Source organism: Heptranchias perlo, unplaced genomic scaffold, assembly GCF_035084215.1.
Source record: "Heptranchias perlo isolate sHepPer1 unplaced genomic scaffold, sHepPer1.hap1 HAP1_SCAFFOLD_56, whole genome shotgun sequence".
Classification (NCBI taxonomy): Eukaryota; Metazoa; Chordata; class Chondrichthyes; order Hexanchiformes; family Hexanchidae; genus Heptranchias; species Heptranchias perlo.
In genome coordinates this window covers 1,342,493-1,364,645 of record NW_027139581.1, presented here as the reverse complement: position 1 = coordinate 1,364,645, position 22,153 = coordinate 1,342,493, and the positions used below count along the sequence as shown (strand labels likewise).

At 43.8% G+C, this 22,153-nt stretch overlaps 6 non-coding genes across 6 annotated transcripts; all 6 read left to right on the top strand.

The window, feature by feature from the left end:
• The first annotated feature begins 10,316 nt into the window (after positions 1 to 10,316).
• Positions 10,317 to 10,399, top strand: trnal-uaa (transfer RNA leucine (anticodon UAA)). Its single transcript has one exon. It is a non-coding gene; the product is annotated as a tRNA-Leu (tRNA).
• Positions 10,400 to 11,062: 663 nt separating this feature from the next.
• trnas-aga (transfer RNA serine (anticodon AGA)) lies at positions 11,063 to 11,144 on the top strand. The gene has a single exon. It is a non-coding gene; the product is annotated as a tRNA-Ser (tRNA).
• Positions 11,145 to 13,417: 2,273 nt separating this feature from the next.
• trnal-uaa (transfer RNA leucine (anticodon UAA)) lies at positions 13,418 to 13,501 on the top strand. The gene has a single exon. It is a non-coding gene; the product is annotated as a tRNA-Leu (tRNA).
• A 671-nt stretch (positions 13,502 to 14,172) lies between these two features.
• On the top strand, positions 14,173 to 14,254 carry trnas-aga (transfer RNA serine (anticodon AGA)). Its single transcript has one exon. It is a non-coding gene; the product is annotated as a tRNA-Ser (tRNA).
• A 2,166-nt stretch (positions 14,255 to 16,420) lies between these two features.
• trnal-uaa (transfer RNA leucine (anticodon UAA)) lies at positions 16,421 to 16,504 on the top strand. The gene has a single exon. It is a non-coding gene; the product is annotated as a tRNA-Leu (tRNA).
• Positions 16,505 to 17,175: 671 nt separating this feature from the next.
• trnas-aga (transfer RNA serine (anticodon AGA)) lies at positions 17,176 to 17,257 on the top strand. Its single transcript has one exon. It is a non-coding gene; the product is annotated as a tRNA-Ser (tRNA).
• Positions 17,258 to 22,153: the final 4,896 nt, after the last annotated feature.

Sequence of the window (22,153 nt, the reverse complement as noted above, 5' to 3'; positions counted from 1 at the left end):
AGCAATGAAGAGAATCAGAAGGATCCAGAGATGGAGAACCGAAATAAATCCATCATTTTACTCTTCAGTATATCGGGCAGTTTTATCCTATTATGGGTGACCCAGGTTGTAAATAACATTTATCGGCGAATTACACTCACTCGGTATTATAATTCCTACACTGACCCTCGTTATATCACAGAAGCCACATCAGGAATGCTGCAGCTTCTCAGTTCCTGCACAAACACGTGTATTTATGTCCTGACCCAGTCTAAATTCAGAGAGGAGCTGAAGAACGCGGTGAAATACCCACTCAATCTAATTGTTAAATTCGTTAAATCGTAGAAAGGGCTGAAGGGTTTCAAGCACAATAACTATTTAAAGCCATTTCATACTCCACCCCCTGCACAACCCACCGGATGGAAAGTACATTTTATATTCGCTGAAATAATTTTACATCTGATTCTGATGTTACATTATATTGATAATCTGCCCCATTGAGGCGTGATTCGCTCTGCAGACAACACATGAATTGTTGCTCCAACAGGCGGCACGAAAGAGCTCAACTGGACTTCAACGAAATGGCCGCCCTGCAAAATGGGCAAACCTGTCAATGAAAGTAGCGACTGTGGGCCTGATCGGAATGGGTGCACTCCACATAAATGGAGAGATAGAATGACAGAGAGAGATAGACAGACAGACAGACCAACAAACAGATAGATAGATAGTTAGATAGATAGATAGACAGATAGATGGATAGATAGATAGATAGATAGATAGATAGATAGATAGATAGATAGATAGATAGATAGATAGATAGATAGATAGATAGATAGATAAAGGCATGGAGAGGAAGAGACAGGGTTACACATAGAGATAAACTTACATATAGAGGCAGATAGAAAGGGGAAATGAGAGACAGTTAGAGCCATAAACAGAGAGAAAAGCAGATCATTGAGAAAGAACGAGTGAAGAAAGAGATAGAAAGGAAGGCGTAGAGAAAAAGAAAGTGAAAGTGACCGAAGAGCAGAAAGCGGCAGAGAGAAAAGGACAGTTAACAAGTTAAAGAAAGACGGAAAGAAACAGAGTAAGAGATTTGGATGGAGAAACAGCTCGAGACAATCAGAAAGAAAAAGAAATAAACAGAAAAGAGGGAGAGAGGGAGAAAGAATAAAGTGCAGAAACAGAGAGGGGACAGGAAGATAAATAGAAAAGACACGAGAGATGGAAAAACATGAAAGGAGAAAAATACAATGAGAAAGAAATACAGGGAGAAAAGGCACAAACAGGAAAGGAGCATCTTTCCATCAGAAAACAGAGACAGGAAATGAATAACACAGATTAAGAGAAAGAGAGGGAATTTACCAGCGAGAGCGAGTTGAGAGAAACAGGTGGACAAATGGAGAAAGAAACTCAGAGGTGCAGAAGGAAAGTGGACAGAAAGTGAGAGGGACACAGGGAAAATTGCAAAGAGAGATTGAAACAGGGCGATAGAGACAAAAGAAGTGAAACAAAGAGAACTGGAGACACAGAAAGAATCAGTGCAGGAGAGCGACAGACAGCAAAAGAGACAAAGTGAGACAACAAAAGAAAGAGGCGGATATTTGCTGGTCTACAAATGGACAATGTAATTCATTAAAACGGAATTTGTACAGTGCCCTTTATATTAACACATCTCAAAACACTTTACACAATGAATTAATACTGAACTGCGGAGACAGCTATGTAAATAAATATGTTTATGAATATAATTACTACGTATGTATCTGAACAGAAGAAATGGGTATTTTTATGTTGAAAAAAACATCCAATTTTACTGTTACTTTTTCTTCATTTGTATAAAAGATAATGTTGGACTAATGTGCAAGAATTAATGATGCATTTACGTAGTCTGCGTACAACCAAATTAAAGTTGATTGCGAATTCATAAAAAAGAAGGAGATGGAGAAAGTGAAGAGAGAAATAAAGAAAAGGAGAGACAGAACAGAGAGAGTGAAAGGCAGAGCGAAAGAGAGAGAAAGAGTTGAAAAGGGGGTGAGAAGGCAAAAAAGACAGAGATAGACAGAGAGAGTGGGGAGAGAACGAGCGAGAGGGACAGCGAGGCAAATGGAAAGAAGAGATAAAGATGGAAGACAGAAACATAGAGATATAAAGAGAGAAGCAAAGGGTCACAGAGAAAAAATGTAGAAATGGAACAGGAATACAGAGATAGAAATTAAAAGAGGGTGAAGTAACAAGACAGAAAAATGCCAGAAAGAAGACTGAGAAAGATAAATATATTGACAGAGAGACAGAACCAGTGAAAGGCAGACAGATAAAAAAAACAGCAAGGTAGAGACAGGAATGTGATTAACACACAGAGAGCACGAAATAATCATAAAACAACTCATTGTAATCAGCTTGGAGTGGGTGAGTGCAGAAGCAGAACAGCAGCAGATGAAGCAGGCGAGCCAGTTAATGTCTGTTCTGGGGAACAGATTTTGGGTTTAATTTTGACAGTTGTAAAGATGATGCCTGGAGGCTGCACAATAAAGTCGCTCAGTCTTGTGTAACTGACCCTGCCCTTTATTTACAGCAGGAGTTTTATCAGCTGCACTGTACAGTGTGTAACTTTCCCAGTGACCTGCTGTATTCTGTATTAAATCAGCCTGTACTCTTACCCCTTCTGTTATGTTAGTAAACTGGACAGAGTCCCACAGCACTGCAACAAAAAGCAAAATATTCTAAATCTGAAAGAACAAAGGTTATCGTTTCGGGCGTGGAGAATCTTCTTCATCAAAATTCTTCCAATCAGAAAAATAGACGTGGGCAATCTACACGTACATACATTAAAAAAACAATATTTATGTATGCAAAAAGCACAAATCAAGAGAGGAATCATGGGTAGAGGGGTGTATCAGATTATCTCAGTCAAATGACCCCATGCAGAATGAGAAAGATAGAAAGTCTTGCATGTCTATAGCGCCTTTCCCAGTGTCACGTTGTCCCAAAGCGCTTTACAATCAATGACATACTTTTAACTGTACTCACGGTTGTAATGCCGGCAGCCAATTTGAGCACAGCAGGCTCCCATAAACAGCAATGAAGAACATGATGAGATAATCTGTTTCGATGTTGGTTGAGTGATAAATATTGGCCAGGACATCGGGGAGAACTCCACTGCTCTTCTTCGAATAGTACCATGGGATCTTTTACATCCACCTATGAGGTCCTCAGTTAAACGACTCATCCGAAAGACGGCATCTACAACAGTGCAGCGCTCCCTCAGTACTGCACTGGAGTGTCAGCCGAGATTTTCTGCTTAAATCCCTGGAGTGCAAACTGTGCCCAGGCAAGGACCATTTTTTACCAATCAATATTTGAAAGTTAAGCGTCCAGCAATCAGGCATCAGCTCATGTAACCTGAACTCCAGGTTAGAACAATTCTCTCAAAATGATTGCTGATTTTATTTTCATCCGCCATTTGTGCAGTGTCCATAAAATAAGGTAAACGGAATGAAATGAAAAAAAAAAGATTCTTCATGATAACATGAATCAATACCAGTGGTGGTAATGTAGGGAACGGCATCAAACAGGAAATGAGAGATGCATGTTACAAGGGTACTGTAGTAATCATGGGTGATTGTAATCTACATATTGACTTGGCCAAACCAAATTGGTAATAATACTGTGGAGGATGAATTCCTGGAGTGAGTCTGAGATGGTTTTTTAGACCAGTACGTTGAGGAGACAACTCGGGAACAGGCTATCCCTAATTGGATATTGTGCAATGAGAAGGGGTTAATTAATGATCTTGTTTGCGTGGTCCTTTTGGAAAGAATGGCCATAACATGATAGAATTCTTCATTAAGATGGAAAGTGAAATAGTCCAATCGAAACTAGGGTCCCAAATCTCAACAAAGGAAACTACGAAGAATGAGGAGTGAGTTGGCTGTGATAGATTGGGGATTACCATGATGGTGGATAGGCAATGGTTAACATTTAAGGAACGAATGCATGAACTGCATCAATTATACATTCCTTTCTGGCGCAAAAACACAAAAGGAAAAGCGGCCCAACCATGGCTAACAAAATAAATTAAGCATAATTTTAGATCCAAAGAGGAGTCATATGAAGTTGCCAGAAAATGTAGCAAGACTGAGGATTGGGATCAGTTTTTAATTCAGCAAAAAAGATTAAAAGGGGAAAATAGAGCACGAGAGTAAACTTGCAAGGTACATAAAAGCAGACTGTTAAAGCTTCTACAAGTATGTAACAAGAAAAAGATTAGTGAAGACAAATGCAGGTGCCTTACAGTCAGAAACGGGAGAATTTATAATGGGGAACAAGGAAATGGCAGAGCAATTAAACAAATACTTTGGTTCTGTCTTCAAGGAAGAGGACACAAACAACTTCACAGATATGCTCGGGAACCAAGGGTCTCGTGAGAAGGAGGTGTTAAAGGAAATTAGTGTTTGTAAAAAAATAGTGCTGGAGAAATTATTGGGACTGAAAGCCGATAAATCCCCACGGCCTGATAATCTGCATCCCAGAGTATTAAAATAATTTGCTATGGAAATAGTGGATGCATTGGTTGTCATCTTCAAAAATTGTATAGTTTTTGGAGAAATGCCTGCAGATTGGAGGGTGGCAAAGGTAACAAAACTATTTAGAAAAGGGGGGAGAGAGAAAACAGGGAACTACATACCGGTTAGCCTAACATCAGTAGCAGGGAAAATGCTCGAGTCGATTGTAAAGGATGTAATAACAGGACACTTCGAAAATATCAATGGGATTCGACAAAGTCAACATGGATTTATGAAAGGGAAATCTTGTTTGACAAACCTACTGGAGGTTTTTGAGGGTGTAACTGGTAGGATAGATAAGAGGGAACCAGTGGATATGGTGTATTATGATTTTCAGAAGGCCTTTGAGAAACTCCCACATAAGAAGTTCGTGTACAAACTTAAATCACATGGGGTTGGGATTAATATACTGGCATGGATTGAAAATTGGTTAGCAGACAGGAAACAGAGAGTAGGAATAAATGGGTCTTTTTCGGGGATGCAGGTGGTAACTAGTGGGGTACCGCAAGGATCTGTGCTTTGGCCCCCTGATTTGGATGAGGCAACCAAATGTAATATTTCCAAGTTTGCTGATGATACAAAACTAGGTGGGATGGTGAGTTGTGAGGATGATGCCAAGAGGCTTCAAGGCGATTTAGACAAGTTGAGTGAGTGGGCAAATACATGGCAGATGCAGTATAACGTGGATAAATGTGAAGTTATCCACTTCGGATGGAAAAACAGAAAGGCAGAGTATTATTTAAATAGTGATAGATTGGGAAACGTTGATGTACAAAAGGACCTGGGTGTCCTTGTACACCAATCACTGAAAGCAAGCATGCAGGTGCAGCAAGCAGTTAGGAAGGCAAATGGTATGTTGGCCTTCATTGCAAGTGGATTTGAGTACAGGAGAAAAGAAGTCTCACTGCAGTTTTCAGCGCCTTGGTGAGACCACACCTGTTTGTATGCAGTTTTGGCCTCCTTACCGAAGAAAGGATAAACTTGGCATGGAGGGAGTGCAGCGAAGTTTCACCAGATTGATTCTTGGGATAGCAGCACTGTCGTATGAGGAGATATTCGGTCGACTCAGCCTGTATTCACCAGAGTTTAGAAGAAAAAGAGGGGATCTCATTGAAACGTATAAAGCTCTGACAGGGCTAGACAGGCTGGATGCAAGGAGGATGTTTCCCCTGGTTGGGGAGTCCAGAACGAGGGGTCACAGGCTATGAAACGGAGCAGGACATTTAGGACTGAGATGAGGAGAAATTTCTTCATTCAGAGGGTGGTGAACCAATGGAATTCTCTACCCAGAAGGCTGTGGAGGCCATGTCACTGAAAATATTTAAGAAGGACATTGAGAGATTTCGAGACACAGAAGGCATGAAGGGGTATGGGGAGAGAGCGGGAATATGGTATTGAGATAAAGAATCAGCCATGATCATATTGAATGGCGGAGCAGGCTCGAAGGGCCGAATGGTCTACTCCTGCTCCTATTTTCTTTGTTTCTATGTTTCGATGTAAAAAGGAAGAGAGTAGCAAAAGTAAACGTTGGTCCCTTGCAGGCTGAGACAGGAGAAATTATAATAGGTAATCAGGAGGTAGCAGATACGTTAAACAAATATTTTTTTTCTCTGTTTTCACAGTGGAAGAGACTAAAAGCATAACAAAAATAATGGGGAACCAGGGGGTAAATGAGAGGAAGGAGCTTAATATAATTAATATCACTGGAGAAAAAGTACTGGACAAACTAATGGGACTAAAAGCCGACAAATCCCCTGAAACTGATGGCCAACATCCGTGAGTTCGAAAAGAGGTGGCTGCAGAGATAGTGGATGCATCGGTTATGATCTTCCCAAATTCTCTAGATTCTGGAATGGTCCCAGTGGATTGGAATGCAGCAAATGTTATGCCGCTATTCAAGAAGGGAGGGGGAGAAAAAACAAGGAACGACAGGCCAATTAGCCTGACCTCTTGCCGTCGGGAATATGCTGGAATCCATTATTAAGGAAGTGGTAACAGGGCACTTAGAACATCATAATATGATTCGGCAGAGTCAACATGGTTTAATGAAAGGGGAATCGTGTTTGACAAATTTATTCGAGTTTTTTGAGGATGCAACGAGCAGGATAGATAAAGGGGAACCAATGGATGTCGTACATTTGGATTTTCAAAAGACGTTCGATAAGATGCCACATGAAAGGTTGTTGCACAATGTAATGGTTCATGGAGTTGGGATAATCCATTAGCACGGATAGAGGATTGGTTAACGGACAGAAAATAGAGTGCGGATAAATGGGTCATTTTCAGGTTGGCAGGCTGTAACTGGTGGGGTGCCGCAAGGATCGGAGCTTGGGCCTCAGCTATTTACAATCTATATCAATGGCTTCGATGAGCAGACCGAGTTTGCTGGTGATACAAAGCTTGGTGGGAAAGTAAGCTGTGAGGAGGACACAAAGAGTCTGCAAAGGATACAGACAGGCCAATTGAATGGGTAAGAAGGTGCCAGGTGGAGTATGATGTGGGGAAATGTGAGGTTTTACAATTCGGTAAGAAAAATAGAAAAGCAGAATATTTTTATATGTTGAGAAATTAGTAAAATTTGGTGTTCAGGGAGAATTGGGTGTCCTCGTACAAGAAACACAAAAAGTGATTATGCAGGTGCAGCAAGCAATGAGGAAGGGAAACGGCATGTTGGCGTTTATTGCAAGGGGGTTGGAGTACAACAGTAGGGAAGTCTTACTACAGTTGTACAGGGCATTGGTGAGACCTCACCAAGAGTACTGCGCAGAGTTTTGGTCTCCTTATCTAAGGAAGGATATACTTGCCTTTGAGGCGGTGCAACGAAGGTTCACTAGATTAATTCCTTGGGTGAGAGGTTTGTCCTATGAAGAGAGGTTGAGTAGAATGGAACTATACTTTCTGGAGTTTAGAAGAATGAGAGGTGATTTCATTGGAACATAGAAGGTTATGAGGGTGCTTGACAGGGTACATGCCGAGAGGCTGATTTCTCTGGCTGGAGAGTCGAGAACGAGGGGGCATAGTCTCAGGGTAAGGGGTCGGCCATTCAAGACTGAGATGAGGAGGAATTTCTTCACGCAGAGGGTTGTGAATCTTAGGAATTCTCAACCCCAGAGAGCTGTGGATGCTGAGTCATTCAATATATTCAAGGCTGAGATCGATAATTTTTTCGACTCTCGGGGAATCAAGGGATATGGGGATCGGGCGGGAAGTGGAGTTGAGGTCGAAGATCAGCAATGATCTTATTGAATGGCGGTGCAGGTTCGAGGGGCCGAGTGGCCTACTCCTGCTCCTATTTTATGTTCTTATGCTCTTATATTGCTTAATGCTTTATTTAAAAAATTTAAATAAGTGATTTGATTCCCAAACAGAATTAAAACGATGGGATTCTTGTCATTATCCAGTGATTTGAACCGGCCATACCAAATCCAGACCCAGTGCTACCATGAGGCTATCAATGTCTGTTCATGGATTTCCAAGTGTCTTATATATAATTCGTGTTGGAGAGAATGTTCATGTCACGGTTTCAACATTGGAATCTGTGTATTCAGAGAGAAAAATCCACGCGGAAGACCAGGATTCAATTCCCCGACAGGGAGGTTACACTTTTGTTGTCTTTAATAGATTCACTTTCATTTCTCTTGTAATTTACCTGCAATATTGGATGCGGAAAATACACTGAAAGACAAACTCGGACCATCCCGCTTTCCACAATTTAATTTCACTGATATTCCAGCGATTTTAAAAGCTGCTCTCTGCCTCACCCTTCACCTCGATATCAGAACCAACAGTTCATCTGTTTTTTGGTGGTATTGTTTGAGGAAAGATTATCGTCCAGGTTTCCAGCCATGCGCACAGCAAGGTCCCACAAACCGCAATGACAAAGTAACAGGTACATAATGCAGATGGGAAACGAGTGGAACTGAGCAGTATGAAAGTGTAACGGGATTAAATTAAAGAGCTGCCTGGAATGGGGTTCACCCGGTTGTGAACCAATTGGATCTTAAGTCTTTAACCACTCGGCCTGGTGCTTAATGTTACTTTATTTATCTTTCCACGGGCCACTGGTGAAAGAAGATGAACGGCCACTTTTCCATCTCTTTGTTGGATCATGTCCAGAGTCAAATTATGTGAGGAACGCGGGAGAGAGTGAGGGAGAGAAAGAAAGAGACAGAGACCCCTTCAGAAAAACGGAGAAAATGTGTGGCGCGCGCACACACCAACACACACACACAAACAGACAGAAACACATCGGGTGACTCAAACACACAGAGAGAGACAGACTATCGGTCATTTGGCACATTCTTTGTTCTATTTCTGTCGTCGATTTCGTGAAATCTTGCAGATCAATTCCAACGAGCATAAAACTCGAAGTGTTCAAAGCCGTGCATTTTTAATTCACTGAAGAATGAGAAGTTTGCTGCATGTTAAACCGCTGATAATGGCATCCGCAGTCGGCAGGATCCGTACCTTCGCGGAAAGATCCCAATGGATTTCCAATCCATCGCTTTAACCACTCGGGGATACTCAGCACCATCTCAACACATCGACAAGCATGGAGGCGTGGGGTTAAAATATTAGACTAAAAATCCAACGGGTTTATACCCGCGTGGGTTCGAAACCCATTTCTGATAACTGTTATTTCCGTTCCATTTTGATGTTGCTCATTGAAACTCTTGTTCCATCTGCCTCATGCACCTGTTACTCTGTCATTGCTGTTTGTGGGGCCTTGCTGGTCGCAAATTTCCAAACCTGGACGATAATGAACACCACCAAAAAGCAGATGAACTGACCATCCTTTTCATTGCTGGATGTGAGATCTTTCTGGTTCATCTCCTCTCCGCCCTTTCCGATGTCTTTGTCTCTCTGTCTCTCCCTGTCCTTCACCACAACACGAACGAGGAACTGGCACAGGACGGAAAGTGAAGCTTTTGAAGGAAGCAAAAGTTCCACTTTCAGTCGGGGAATTGAACCGCGGGTGCCCGAGTTACAGGCGAGGATACTCACCACAATACTAACGAGGAGTTGGTGTAATCTGGTGATGGACACTCACCACAGATGGCGTTGGACACCCTTCAAATTTCAGTGAATCTATTTTGAACATTTATTTGATGACAATTTGCGAAACTTCCTTCTTCAACTAACACCACCAAAACGCAGATTAACTGGCCATTCATTTCATTGTTGTATGTGGGATATTTCTCGTAAACCTCCTCTGCGCCCTGATCAGGGCCTCTCTCACTCTCCGTCTCTCTTCCTGTGTCTCGCTCTCTGTTTCTCTTTCTTTCTCTCTCTCTCTCTGTTGCGGGCTGCTGAATCAGCCCGGGATTGCTCACAGCTCGATTCTGCGTCTTCATTTCTTGCACATTATTCGGGTTCTGCCATCGAGGTGAAGAGTGAGGCAGAGAGCAGGTTTTAAAATCGCTGGAATATCAGTGAAATTAAATTGTGGAAAGTGGGATGGTCGGAGTTCGACTTTCAGTGTATTTTCCACATCAAATATTGGAGATAAATGAAAGTGAAGCTTTTAAAGGCAGAAACACCGGGACTTCGACATTGGAGAATTGAACCCTGATCAACCGCGTGACAGATGGGGATATTCAGCACGACACCAACGTGGAACTGGCGTGAGCAGTTGATGGACACTCCCCACAGATGGCGTCAGACACGCTTCAAATTTCATTGAATCCATTCCAACCATTAATTTGATGACAAAGAAAAGCGTAGAAGAAGTGACACTCAAGTACATTACATATAGCGTAAGATTCTGAAACGACCAGGATGGCCGAGTGGTTAAGGCGTTGGACTTAAGATCCAATGGGTTTATCCCCCCGTGGGTTCGAGCCCCACTCCTGGTAGTTGTTACATTTTGATACTGATCATTGACTCTCTTTTGCAATTTGCATCACAGAATCAGAGAAAGGTGACAGCACGGAAGGAGGCCTTTTGGCCCATCGTGTCCGTGCCGCCTCCATGCAAGACCAATCCAGCTGGTCCCACTACCCGCCCTATCCCCCTTGCAATGCACTTTTTTTTCCGTTCAAGTACTTATCCCTTTCCGTTTTGAAAGCCATCATTGAATCTGCCTCTGTCAGCCACTTCGGGATGCTGAATTAGACCGGGTCTCTTCACAACGCGACTCTGCTTTTCATTTCTTGCTCATTATTGTGGTTCTGACTTCGAGGTGACGCGGAGAGTGAGATTTAAAATCGCTGAAATATCAGTGAAATTATATTGTGGAAAGTGGGATTGTCCGAGTTCGTTTATCAGTCTTTTTATCACAAGTCCAATGTTCGAGATAAATGATATCTTTAAAGGCAGAAGAAGTTCACCGTCCAGGTGTATTTGAAGCCAGGTCCACCATGTAATAGGTCGGGATACCCACCACGATCCAAACGAGCAACGAGCGTGAACAACCGACCCCCTCACCGACGGTTGATACCCACACCAGTTCTGCGGCTCGGTGTCGCAGAGCGCTGGATTATTACGATTTTAAGTGAGCAGCATTGTGCTTTTAGCAAGTAGTCGTGGCCGAGTGGTTAAGGCGATGGACTAGAAATCCATTGGGGTTTCCCCACGCAGGTTCGAATCCTGCCGACTACGGTTGAGAGTTACCATGTTGTCATTTAATCTCTGCGTTTCAACCGATCCGAGTGTGTGCAAAATGAAAATCCATTGTCAAGAAGTCGGAGCAGGACATTCGCGGACTCATAATACAATCTCGAATAGTCAACATGGTTTTATGAATGGGAAATCGTGTCTGACAATTTTATTAGAGTTATTTGAGGAAGTAACGATCAGGGTGGATAAAGGGTAACCAATGGATGCAGTATATTTGGATTTCCAAAAGGCATTCGATAAGGTGCCACATAAAAGGTGATATCCCTGCTGCTTGTTGTTCTCCACGCTTGCACACACCCGTGCCTTCTGCCGCTTCCTGCCACTGCTTCTGACCTTTACCACGCAGAGAATAACAGGCACAAGATAAGAGCCCATAGATTGGGGATTTGCCAACTCACAGAAAACAAAGAGTCGGGATTAAAGGTCATTTTCAAAATGGCATTCGGTAACTGATGGATGCCGCAGGGATCAGTGCTCGGGCCTCAACTATTTACAATATGTATCAATGACTTGGATGAAGGGACAGAGCGCATTGTGGCCAAATTTGCTGATGATACGAAAATATGTGGAAAAGCAAGTTGCGAGGGTGACACAAAGTATCTACAAAGGGATATTGACAGGTTAAGCGAATGGGCAAACATTTGGCAAATGGAATATAAGGTGGGAAAAAGTGAATTCATCCACTTTGGCAGGAAAAATAAAAATGCAAAATATTATTTCAATGGAGAAATACTACAAAATGCTGCAGTACTGAGGGATCTGGGTGTCATCGTACATGAAACACAAAAAGTCACCATGCAGGTGCAGCAGGTAATCCAGATGGCGAACGAAATATTGGACTATTGAGAGAAAGAAGAAGAAAATATTGACCATTTAATGATTCAACCGGAGCCGTTTTCCTGGGAGTCGGTTTTGAAAAAGGACACAGGCTCAATTTGTTCCAATCTGTTTCCTTCTTTGACCCTGTGATTCTCAAATCTGCGGGTATTGGACAGATAGAGGGAGAGAGACTGACACAGACTCAGACAGACCGAGAGAGTCTCTTTCTGTCCCAGTGTCTCTCTCTCTTTCTGAGTGTCTCTCTTTCCCACTCTTTTCTTCGCACCTCACATCACTTTATTCTGGATCTTAACTAACAGAGAGATGGAAATGTGAACAGTGAGTCTTCTTTCAACAGTGGCCCGTGGAAAGTGAAACAAACTGTCATCAAATAGGTCATTTCATTAAAAGTTAAAGCTGGAAACAGGTACGGACGGGGATCGAGCTCGCGCTTTTCTATTATAATGAGACCAACGCTTTTCCAATTGGCCACAGCACCCCACGAGCCAAACACGGATGATAATGTTCTTCATCGGGTGAAGTCAGACCAACGCTTTTCCAATTGGCCACCGCACCCCACGAGCCAAAAACGGATGATAATGTTCTTCATCGGGTGAAGTCAGATCAACAGCTTTTAGCAACTGATTGCGACAATCGACTGATTGAGGAGCATTGGATTTCGACTATTCCGCCTGAACTAATAATTTCATGACAGTTCATTTCACGGGCCATTGTGGAAAGATTCACAGAGAGAGAGATCGAAAGAGACAGAGAGAAAACGAGGGAGAGAGATGGAGACATGGGGAGAGAGAGATAGAGAGACCTTAACAGAGAGTTTTAAAATCGTTGGAGTATCAGTGAGATTAAATTTTGGAAAGTGGGATGGTCCGAGTTAGTCTTTCAATGTTTTTTCCACATCAAATATTGGAAATAAATTCCTTTCTGTATGTCTCTCTCTCTCTATTTTGAGCGGCTGAATTAGCCCGGGTCTGCAAACAGCTCGATTCTGCGGATTTATAACTTGCACATTATTAGTGTTCTGAAATCGAGGTGAAGAGTGAGGCAGAGAGCAGGTTTTAAAATCGCTGGAATATCAGTGAAATTAAATTGTGGAAAGTCGGATGGTCCGAGTTCGACTTTCAGTGTATTTTCCACATCAAATAGTGGAGATCAATGAAAGTGAAGCTTTTAAAGGCAACAACACCGGGATTTCGACATTGGAGAATTGAACGCTGATCAACCGCGTGACAGATGGGGATATTCAGCACAACACGAACGAGGAACTGGCGTGAACAGTTGATGGACACTCCCCACAGATGGCGTTGGACACGCTTCAAATTTCATTGAATCCATTCCAACCATTTATTTGATGACAAACAAAACCGTAGAAGAAGTGACTCTCAAGCACATTACACATAAAGCAACATTATGAAAGGACTAGGATGGCCGAGTGGTTAAGGCGTTGGATTTAAGATCCGATGGTTTTATACCCGCGTGGGGTCCGAACCCCACTCCTGGTCGGTGCGGTTTGCGTTCCATTTTGATACTGATCATTGACTCTCTTTTGCCATTTGCATCACAGAATCAGAGAAAGGTGACAGCACGGAAGGAGGCCTTTTGGCCCATCGTGTCCGTGCCGGCTTTGTGCAAGACCAATCCAGCTAGTCCCACTCCCCCGCGCTATCCCTCTAGCACTGCAACCTTTTTCCTTTCAAGTACTTATCCCGTTCCGTTTTGAAAGCCATCATTGAATCTGCCTCCATCAGCCACTCGGGATGCTGAATTAGCCCGGGTCTCTTCACAACGCGACTCTGCCTTTCATTTCTTGCTCATTATTGTGGTTCTGACATCGAGGTGACGCGGAGAGTGAGATTTAAAATCGCTGAAATATCAGTGAAATTATATTGTGGAAAGTGGGATTGTCCGAGTTCGTTCATCAGTCTTTTTATCACACGTCCAATGTTCGAGATAAATGATATCTTTGAAGGCAGAAGAAATTCATCGTCCAGGTGTATTTGAAGCCAGGTCGACCATGTAATAGGTAGGGATACCCACCACAATACAAACGAGCAACGAGCGTGAACAACCGACCCCCTCACCGACGGTTGATCCCCACACCAGTTCTGCGGCTCGGTGTCGCAGAGCGCTGGATTATTACGATTTTAAGTGAGCAACATTGTGCTTTTTGCAAGTAGTCGTGGCCGAGTGGTTAAGGCGATGGACTAGACGTCCATTGGGGTTTCCCCGCGTAGGTTCGAATCCTGCCGACTACGGTTTAAAGTTATCATTTTATCCTTTTATCTCTGCGTTTCAACCGATCCGAGTGTGTGCAAAATGAAAATCCATTGTCAAGAAGTCGGAGCAGGACATTCGTGGACTCATCATGCAATCTAGAATAGTCAACGTGGTTTTATGAATGGGAAATCGTGTCTGACAATTTTATTCGAGTTATTTGAGGAAGTAGCGATCAGGGTGGATAAAGGGGAACCAATGGATGCAGTATATTTGGATTTCCAAAAGGCATTCGATAAGGTGCCACATAAAAGGTGATATCCCTGCTGCTTGTTATTCTCCACGCTTACACACACCCGTGCCTTCTGCCGCTTCCTGCCACTGCTTCTGACCTTTACCACGCAGAGAATAACAGGCACAAGATAAGAGCTCATAGATTGGGGGTTTGCTCACTAACAGAAAACAAAGAGTTGGGATTAAAGGGTCATTTTCAAAATGGCAATCGGTAACTGATGGGTGCCGCAGGGCTCAGTGTGGGGGCCTCAAGTATTTACAATATATATCAATGACTTGGATGAAGGGACAGAGTGCATTGTGGCCAAATTTGCTGATGATACGAAAATAGGTGGAAAAGCAAGTTGCGAGGGTGACACACAGTATCTACAAAGGGATATTGACAGTTTTAGCGAATGGGCAAAAATTTGGCAGATGGAATATAAGGTGGGAAAATGTGAATTCATCCACTTTGGCTGGAAAAATAAAAAAGCAAAATATTATTTCAATGGAGAAATACTACAAAATGCTGCAGTACTGAGGGATCTGGGTATCATCGTGCATGAAACACAAAAATTCAAAATACAGGTGCAGCAGGTGATCCAGAAGGCAAACGGAATATTGAGAGAAAGACAGAGAAACCATTGACCATTTTACGATTCAACCGGAGCCGTTTTCCTGGGAGTCGGTTTTGAAACAGGACACAGGGACAATGTGTTCCAATCTGTTTCCTTCTTTGACCCTGTGATTTTCAAATCTGCGGGGATTGGACAGATGGAGGGAGAGAGAGTGACACAGACTCAGACAGACCGAGAGAATCTCTTTCTGAGTGTCTCTCTTGATCATTCTTTTCCTCGCACCCCACATCACTTCATTCTGGATCTCAACGAACAGAGAGATGAAAATGTGAACAGTGAGTCTTCTTTCAACAGTGGCCCGTGGAAAGTGAAACAAACTGTCAACAAATTGATCATTTCATTAATATTTGAAGCTGAAAACAGGTACGGACGCGGATCGAACCCGCGCGGTTTTGTTTAGCAAACCGATGCTTCGTCACTTGGCCACCGCACCCCTCGATCGACAACGGGATAATAATGCTCTTCATCGGCTGAAGTCAGATCAACAGCTTTCAGCAACTGATTGCGACAATCGACTGATTGAGGAGCAATGGATTTCGACTTTTCCGCCTGAAGGAATAATTTCATGACAGTTCATTCAACGGGCCATTGTGGAAAGATTCACAGAGAGAGAGATGGAAAGAGACAGAGAGAGAAAACGAGGGAGAGAGATGGAGACATGGGGAGAGAGATATAGAGAGACCTTAATAGAGAGTTTTAAAATCGTTGGAGTATCAGTGAGATTAAATTTTGGAAAGTGGGATGGTCCGAGTTAGTCTTTCAATGTTTTTTCCACATCAAATATTCGAATATAAATTCCTTTCTGTATGTCTCTCTCTCTCTATTTAGAGCGGCTGAATTAGCCCGGGTCTGCAAACAGCTCGATTCTGCGTATTCATAACTTGCACATTATTAGTGTTCTGAAATCGAGGTGAAGAGTGAGGCAGAGAGCAGGTTTTAAAATCGCTGGAATATCAGTGAAATTAAATTGTGGAAAGTCGGATGGTCCGAGTTTGACTTTCAGTGTATTTTCCACATCAAATAGTGGAGATCAATGAAAGTGAAGCTTTTAAAGGCAGAAACACCGGGACTTCGATATTGGAGAATTGAACCCTGATCAACCGCATGAAAGATGGGGATATTCAGCACAACACGAAGGAGGAACTGGCGTGAACAGTTGATGGACACTCCCCACAGATGGCGTTGGACACGCTTCAAATTTCATTGAATCCATTCCAACCATTTATTTGATGACAAACAAAACCGTAGAAGAAGTGACTCTCAAGCACATTACACATAAAGCAACATTATGAAAGGACCAGGATGGCCGAGTGGTTAAGGCGTTGGATTTAAGATCCGATGGTTTTATACCCGCGTGGGGTCCGAACCCCACTCCTGGTCGGTGCGGTTTGCGTTACATTTTGATACTGATCATTGACTCTCTTTTGCCATTTGCATCACAGAATCAGAGAAAGGTGACAGCACGGAAGGAGGCCTTTTGGCCCATCGTGTCCGTGCCGGCTTTATGCAAGACCAATCCAGCTAGTCCCACTCCTCCGCGCGATCCCTCTAGCACTGCAACCTTTTTCCTTTCAAGTACTTATCCCGTTCCGTTTTGAAAGCCATCATTGAATCTGCCTCCATCAGCCACTTCGGGATGCTGAATTAGCCCGGGTCTCTTCACAACGCGACTCTGCCTTTCATTTCTTGCTCATTATTGTGGTTCTGACATCGAGGTAACGCGGAGAGTGAGATTTAAAATCGCTGAAATATCAGTGAAATTAGATTGTGGAAAGTGGGATTGTCCGAGTTCGTTCATCAGTGTTTTTTCACACGTCCAATTTTGGAGATAAATGAAAACTTTAAATGTCGAAGAAGTTCATCGTCCAGGTGCATTTTAAGCCAGGTCGACCATGTAATAGGTCAGGATACCCACCACGAAACAAACGAGTAACTTGGGTGAACAATCGACACCCTGACCGACGGCTGACACCGACACCAGTTCTGCTGTTCTGTGTCGCAGAGCGCTGGATTATTGCGATTTTAAGTGAGCAGCATTGTGCTTTTAGCAAGTAGTCGTGGCCGAGTGGTTAAGGCGATGGACTAGAAATCCATTGGGGTCTCCCCGCGCAAGTTCGAATCCTGCCGACTACGGTTCAGAGTTTTCTTTTCCGACCTTTCATCTCTGCGTTTCAACCGATCCGAGTGTGTGTCAAATGAAAATGCTCGAATCCATTATTCGGAAGGAGTAGCAGGACATTCGCGGACTCATGATACAATCTCGAATCGTCAACATGGTTTTATGAATGGGAAATCGTGTCTGAAAATTTTATTGGATTTCTTTGAGGAAGTAACGATCAGGGTGGATAAAGGGGAACCAATGGATGCAGTATATTTGGAGTTCCAAAAGGCATTCGAAAACGTGCCATATAAAAGGTGGTATCCCTGCTGCTTGTTATTCTCCACGCTTGCACACACCCGTGCCTTCTGCCGCTTCCTGCCACTGCTTCTGACCTTTACCTCGCAGAGAATAACAGGCACAAGATACGAGCTCATCGATTGGGGATTTGCTAACTTACAGAAAACAAAGAGTCGGGATTGAAGGGTCATTTTCAAAATGGCAATCGGTAACCGATGGGTGCCGCAGGGATCAGTGCTGGGGCCTCAACTATTTACAATATATATCAATGACTTGCATGAAGGCACAGAGTGTATTTTTGCCAAATTTGCTGATGATACGAAAATAGGTGGAAAAGCAAGTTGCGAGGGTGACACAAAGGGATATTGACAGGTTCAGCGAATGGGCAAAAATTTGTCAGATGGAATATAAGGTGGGAAAATGTGAAGTCATCCACTTTGGCAGGAACAATAAAAAAGCAAAATATTATTTCAACGGAGAAATACTACAAAATGCTGCAGTACAGAGGGATCTGGGTGTCATCGTACATGAAACACAAAAAGTTACCATGCGGGTGCAGCAAGTAATCCAGAAGGCAAACGGAATATTGGACGATTGAGAGAAAGACAGAGAAACGGACACTCACACAGAAAAGCTGAGAAAAAATGAGACACACACACATTACACCCAGAGGCACGGTCGTTCTTGGTGCCCGTCTGTTGCAGCGCGATGGATGGTTGCAATTTTAAGTGAGCAGCATTTAGCTGAGCTCTCGCAGACGTGGCCGAGTTGTTTCGGGCGATGGATAAAAAATTCAATGGGGTCTCCCCGTGCAGGTTCAGAGCTTTGTTTTCAGACCCTTCACGTCTGCGTTTCAACCGACATGTGTGTGTCTGTCTGTCAGTGTGTGTACCTGTGTGTTTGAGTATCTATCTGTGTATCAGTGTCTGCTGAGTCAGTGTGTGTGAATTGTGTCTGTCCGTGTGTGTCTCACTTATTCAACGCTTTTCAGAGTGTCTCTCTGTCACTCTTTTCCCCGCTCCCCACATCATTTCATTCTGGACTTTGACTAACAAAGAGATGGAATATGTGAAAGACAAGCCTTCTTTCAACACATTGTGAGCTCGTTGCCAAGACTGATGCCCACTGAGCGACGGCTGATAACTATACCAGTCATGCGGCTCTGCGTCAATTGTTTGTCCGATTACGCTGGTGTGAAGCGCCTTGGGGCGTTTTGCTGCGTTAAAGACTCGATATCAATGCAACTTTTTGTTGTGGGCAATTATGATTGCATCAAACTGAGAGAGTCGAGGGGAGAGCTGCAGCGCCACCACTGGAGACGATTGGTATTGCAGGCATCTCCTGTTTTGTGAGTTTCACCGGCCTCCCTCTTCTCAGACCCCTTGATCACCTTGTCCGGTTCCCGGTTTGGGAACCTCTGCTCTGCTCAGCTCTCTGGTGGGGTGGGGCTTGAAACCACAATCTTCAGACTCAAAGGCCAGAGTGGAGCAGATTAGAGAGATCTGAGATTCGCTGGAATATCAGTGCAATTAATTTCGGGAAGGTGGGAACATTTTATCAATAGATTTTCTGCATCCAATATTGCAGATAAATGGCCAGAAACATAAAAGTGAGACTTTTAATGCCACAATTGAACCTCGGTCTTCCGCGTGCTCCCACTAACGGAGAACTGATGCACGAAGTGAATGTCCTCTCACCACAGATGGTCTGAGACATGTTGTATGTTCCAGTCAATCTTTTTAAACTATTTATTTGATGATAGTTTGTTTAACTTTCCATGGGTCTCTGTTGAAAGAAAACTTACCTTTCACAATTCCATCACTTTGTTGGTCAAGGTACAGAGCAAAATGATGTGGGGAGCTGGGGACAAAATGACAGGGAGAAAGAAAGACTGTGAGACACTCAGAAAAGCGTGGAAGTGACACTCAGGCACGTTGCACACAAACTTTCCACGGGCCTCTGTTGAAAGAAAACTTAACTTTCACATTTCCATCTCTTTGTTAGTCAAGGTGCCAGAATAAAGTGATGTGTGGAGCGCGGGAAAGAGTGACAGAGAGAGAGAGAAAGGCAGAGAAAGAGGAGACCCACTCAGAAAAGCTTAGAACAAGTGAGACAAACATACACATTACACACACAGGCCTAGTGAACCTTGGTGCCCGTGTGTTGCAGAGCGATGGGTCGTTGCCATTTTAAGTGAGCAGGTTTTAGTTGAGGTTAAGTCGTTGTGCTGAAGGCAATGGACCAGAAATCTATTGGGGCCTCCCCGCAGCTTCGAATCCTGCCGACAACGGTTCACAGCTTTCTTTTCAAACCTTCCATATCTGCGTTTCAACATACACGTGTGTGTCTGTCTGTCAGTGTGTGTAACTGTATGTGTGATTATCTATCTGTGTATCAGTGTCGGTTTGTACATGGCTGCGTGTGTGTAATGTGTCTGTGCGTGTGTGTCTCACAGCTGAGTGCAGTGGATACAACAAAAGCTACGGGCCCCGACAACATCCCGGCTCTCGTGCTGAAGACTTGTGCTCCAGAACTAGCGGCGCCTCCAGCCAAACTATCCCAGTACAGGTAAACACTGGCATCTACCCGACAATGTGGAAAATTGCCCAGGTATGTCCTGTCCATAAAAAGCAGGACACAACCAATCCGGCCAATTACCGCCCCATCTGTCTACTCTCAAACATCAACAAAGTGATGGAAGGTGTCGTCGACAGTGCTATCAAGCGGCACCTGCTCACCAATGCTCAGTTTGGGTTACGCCAGGACCACTCGGCTCCAGACCTCATTACAGGCTTTGTCCAAACATGGACAAAAGAGCTGAATTCCAGAGGTGGGGTGAAAGTGACGGCCCTTGACATCAAGGCAGCATTTGACCGAGTGTAGCACCAAGGAGCCCTCGTAAAATTGAAATCAATGGGAATGATGGTGAAAATTCTCCAGTGGCTGAAGACATACCGAGCACAAAGGAAGATGGTTAGTGGTTGCCAAAGGCCAATCATCTCAGCCCCAGGACACTGCTGCAGAAGTTCCTCAGGTCCATCCACCACCCTAAACATTCACTCCCTCCACCACCGGCGCACAGTGGCTGCAGTGTGTACCATCTATAGGATGCACTGCAGCAACTCGCCAAGGCATCTTCGACATCACCTCCCAAACCCGCGACCTCTACCACCCAGAAGGACAAGGGCAGCAGGCGCATGGGAACAACATCACCTGCACGTTCCCCTCCAAGTCACACACTATCCCGACTTGGAAATATATCGCCGTTCCTTCATCGTCGCTGGGTCAAAATCCTGGAACTCCCTTCCTAACAGCACTGTGGGGGAACCTTCACCACACGGACTGCAGCGGTTCAAGAAGGCGGCTCACCACCACCTTCTCGAGGGCAATTAGGGATGGGCAATAAATGCTGGTCTCTCCAGCGACGCCCACATCCCATGAACGAATAAAATAAAACAACGCGACTGTTTCTTTCATTTCTTGCTCATTATTGTGGTTCTGTCATAAAGGTGACGCAGAGAGGAAGGTTTAAAATCACTGGAATATCAGTGAAATTATATTGTGGAAAGTGTGATAGTCCGAGTTAGTTTATCAGTGTTTTTTCACGCATCCAATGTTGAAGATAAATTGCAAGAGAAATGAAAGTGAAGCTTTTAAATGCAATAAGATTTGATATATTTCGTCGGGGAATTAAGCCCCGGTCTCTCGCATAACAGGCGGGGATATTCACCACAAAACGAACGAGGAACTGCCGTGGGCTAATTAAGGACTCTCACCACAGATGGCGTCAGATACGCTTCAGGTTTCAGTGAATCTATTTTAACCATTTATTTGATGACAATTTGCTTAACTTTCCACGGGCTACTGTTGAAAGAAGACTTACCTTTCACATTTCCATATCTTTGTTCATCAAGGTCCAGAATAAAGTGATGTGGGGAGTGCGGGAGAGAGTGACAGAGCGAAGAAAGGCAGAGGAACGGAGACTCACTCGGAAAAGCTTCGAAAAAGTGAGACACACAAATACAGGTACATTACACACACAGGCAGCCCGATTCTTAATGCTCGTCTGTTACAGAGCGATGGGTCTTTGTAATTTTAATGTGAGCAGCATTTAGAACAGGTTCAGTCGTCGTCCCGAAATCCATTGGATTCTCCCCGCGTATGTTCGAGTCCTGCCGACTCCGGTTCAGAGCTTTCTTTTCAAACCTTTCATCTCTCCGTTTCAATCTGCACGAGTGTGTGTGTGTCTCACTTTTACAACGCTTTTCAAAGTGTTTCTCTGTCTTTCTCTCTCTCTGTCTCTCTTTCCCCCGCTCCCCACATCATTTCATCTTGACTGACAAAGAGATGGAAATGTGAAAGACAAGTCTTCTTTCAGCAGATTGTGTGCTGGCTGCCGAGAGTGCTGCCCACTGAGCGACTGCTGACACCTCGACCAGTTCTGCGGTTTGAAGCCCACTCCTGGTCGCTTTTTAATTTACACTTTCATACTGTTCAGTGACACACTTTTTACATCTGCATTATGTACCTGGTACTTTTTCATTACTATTAATGGGACCTTGCTGTGCGCAAATTTGGAAACCTGAACGGTAATCCTTCCTCCCTCAACTAACACCACCAAAAAGCAGATT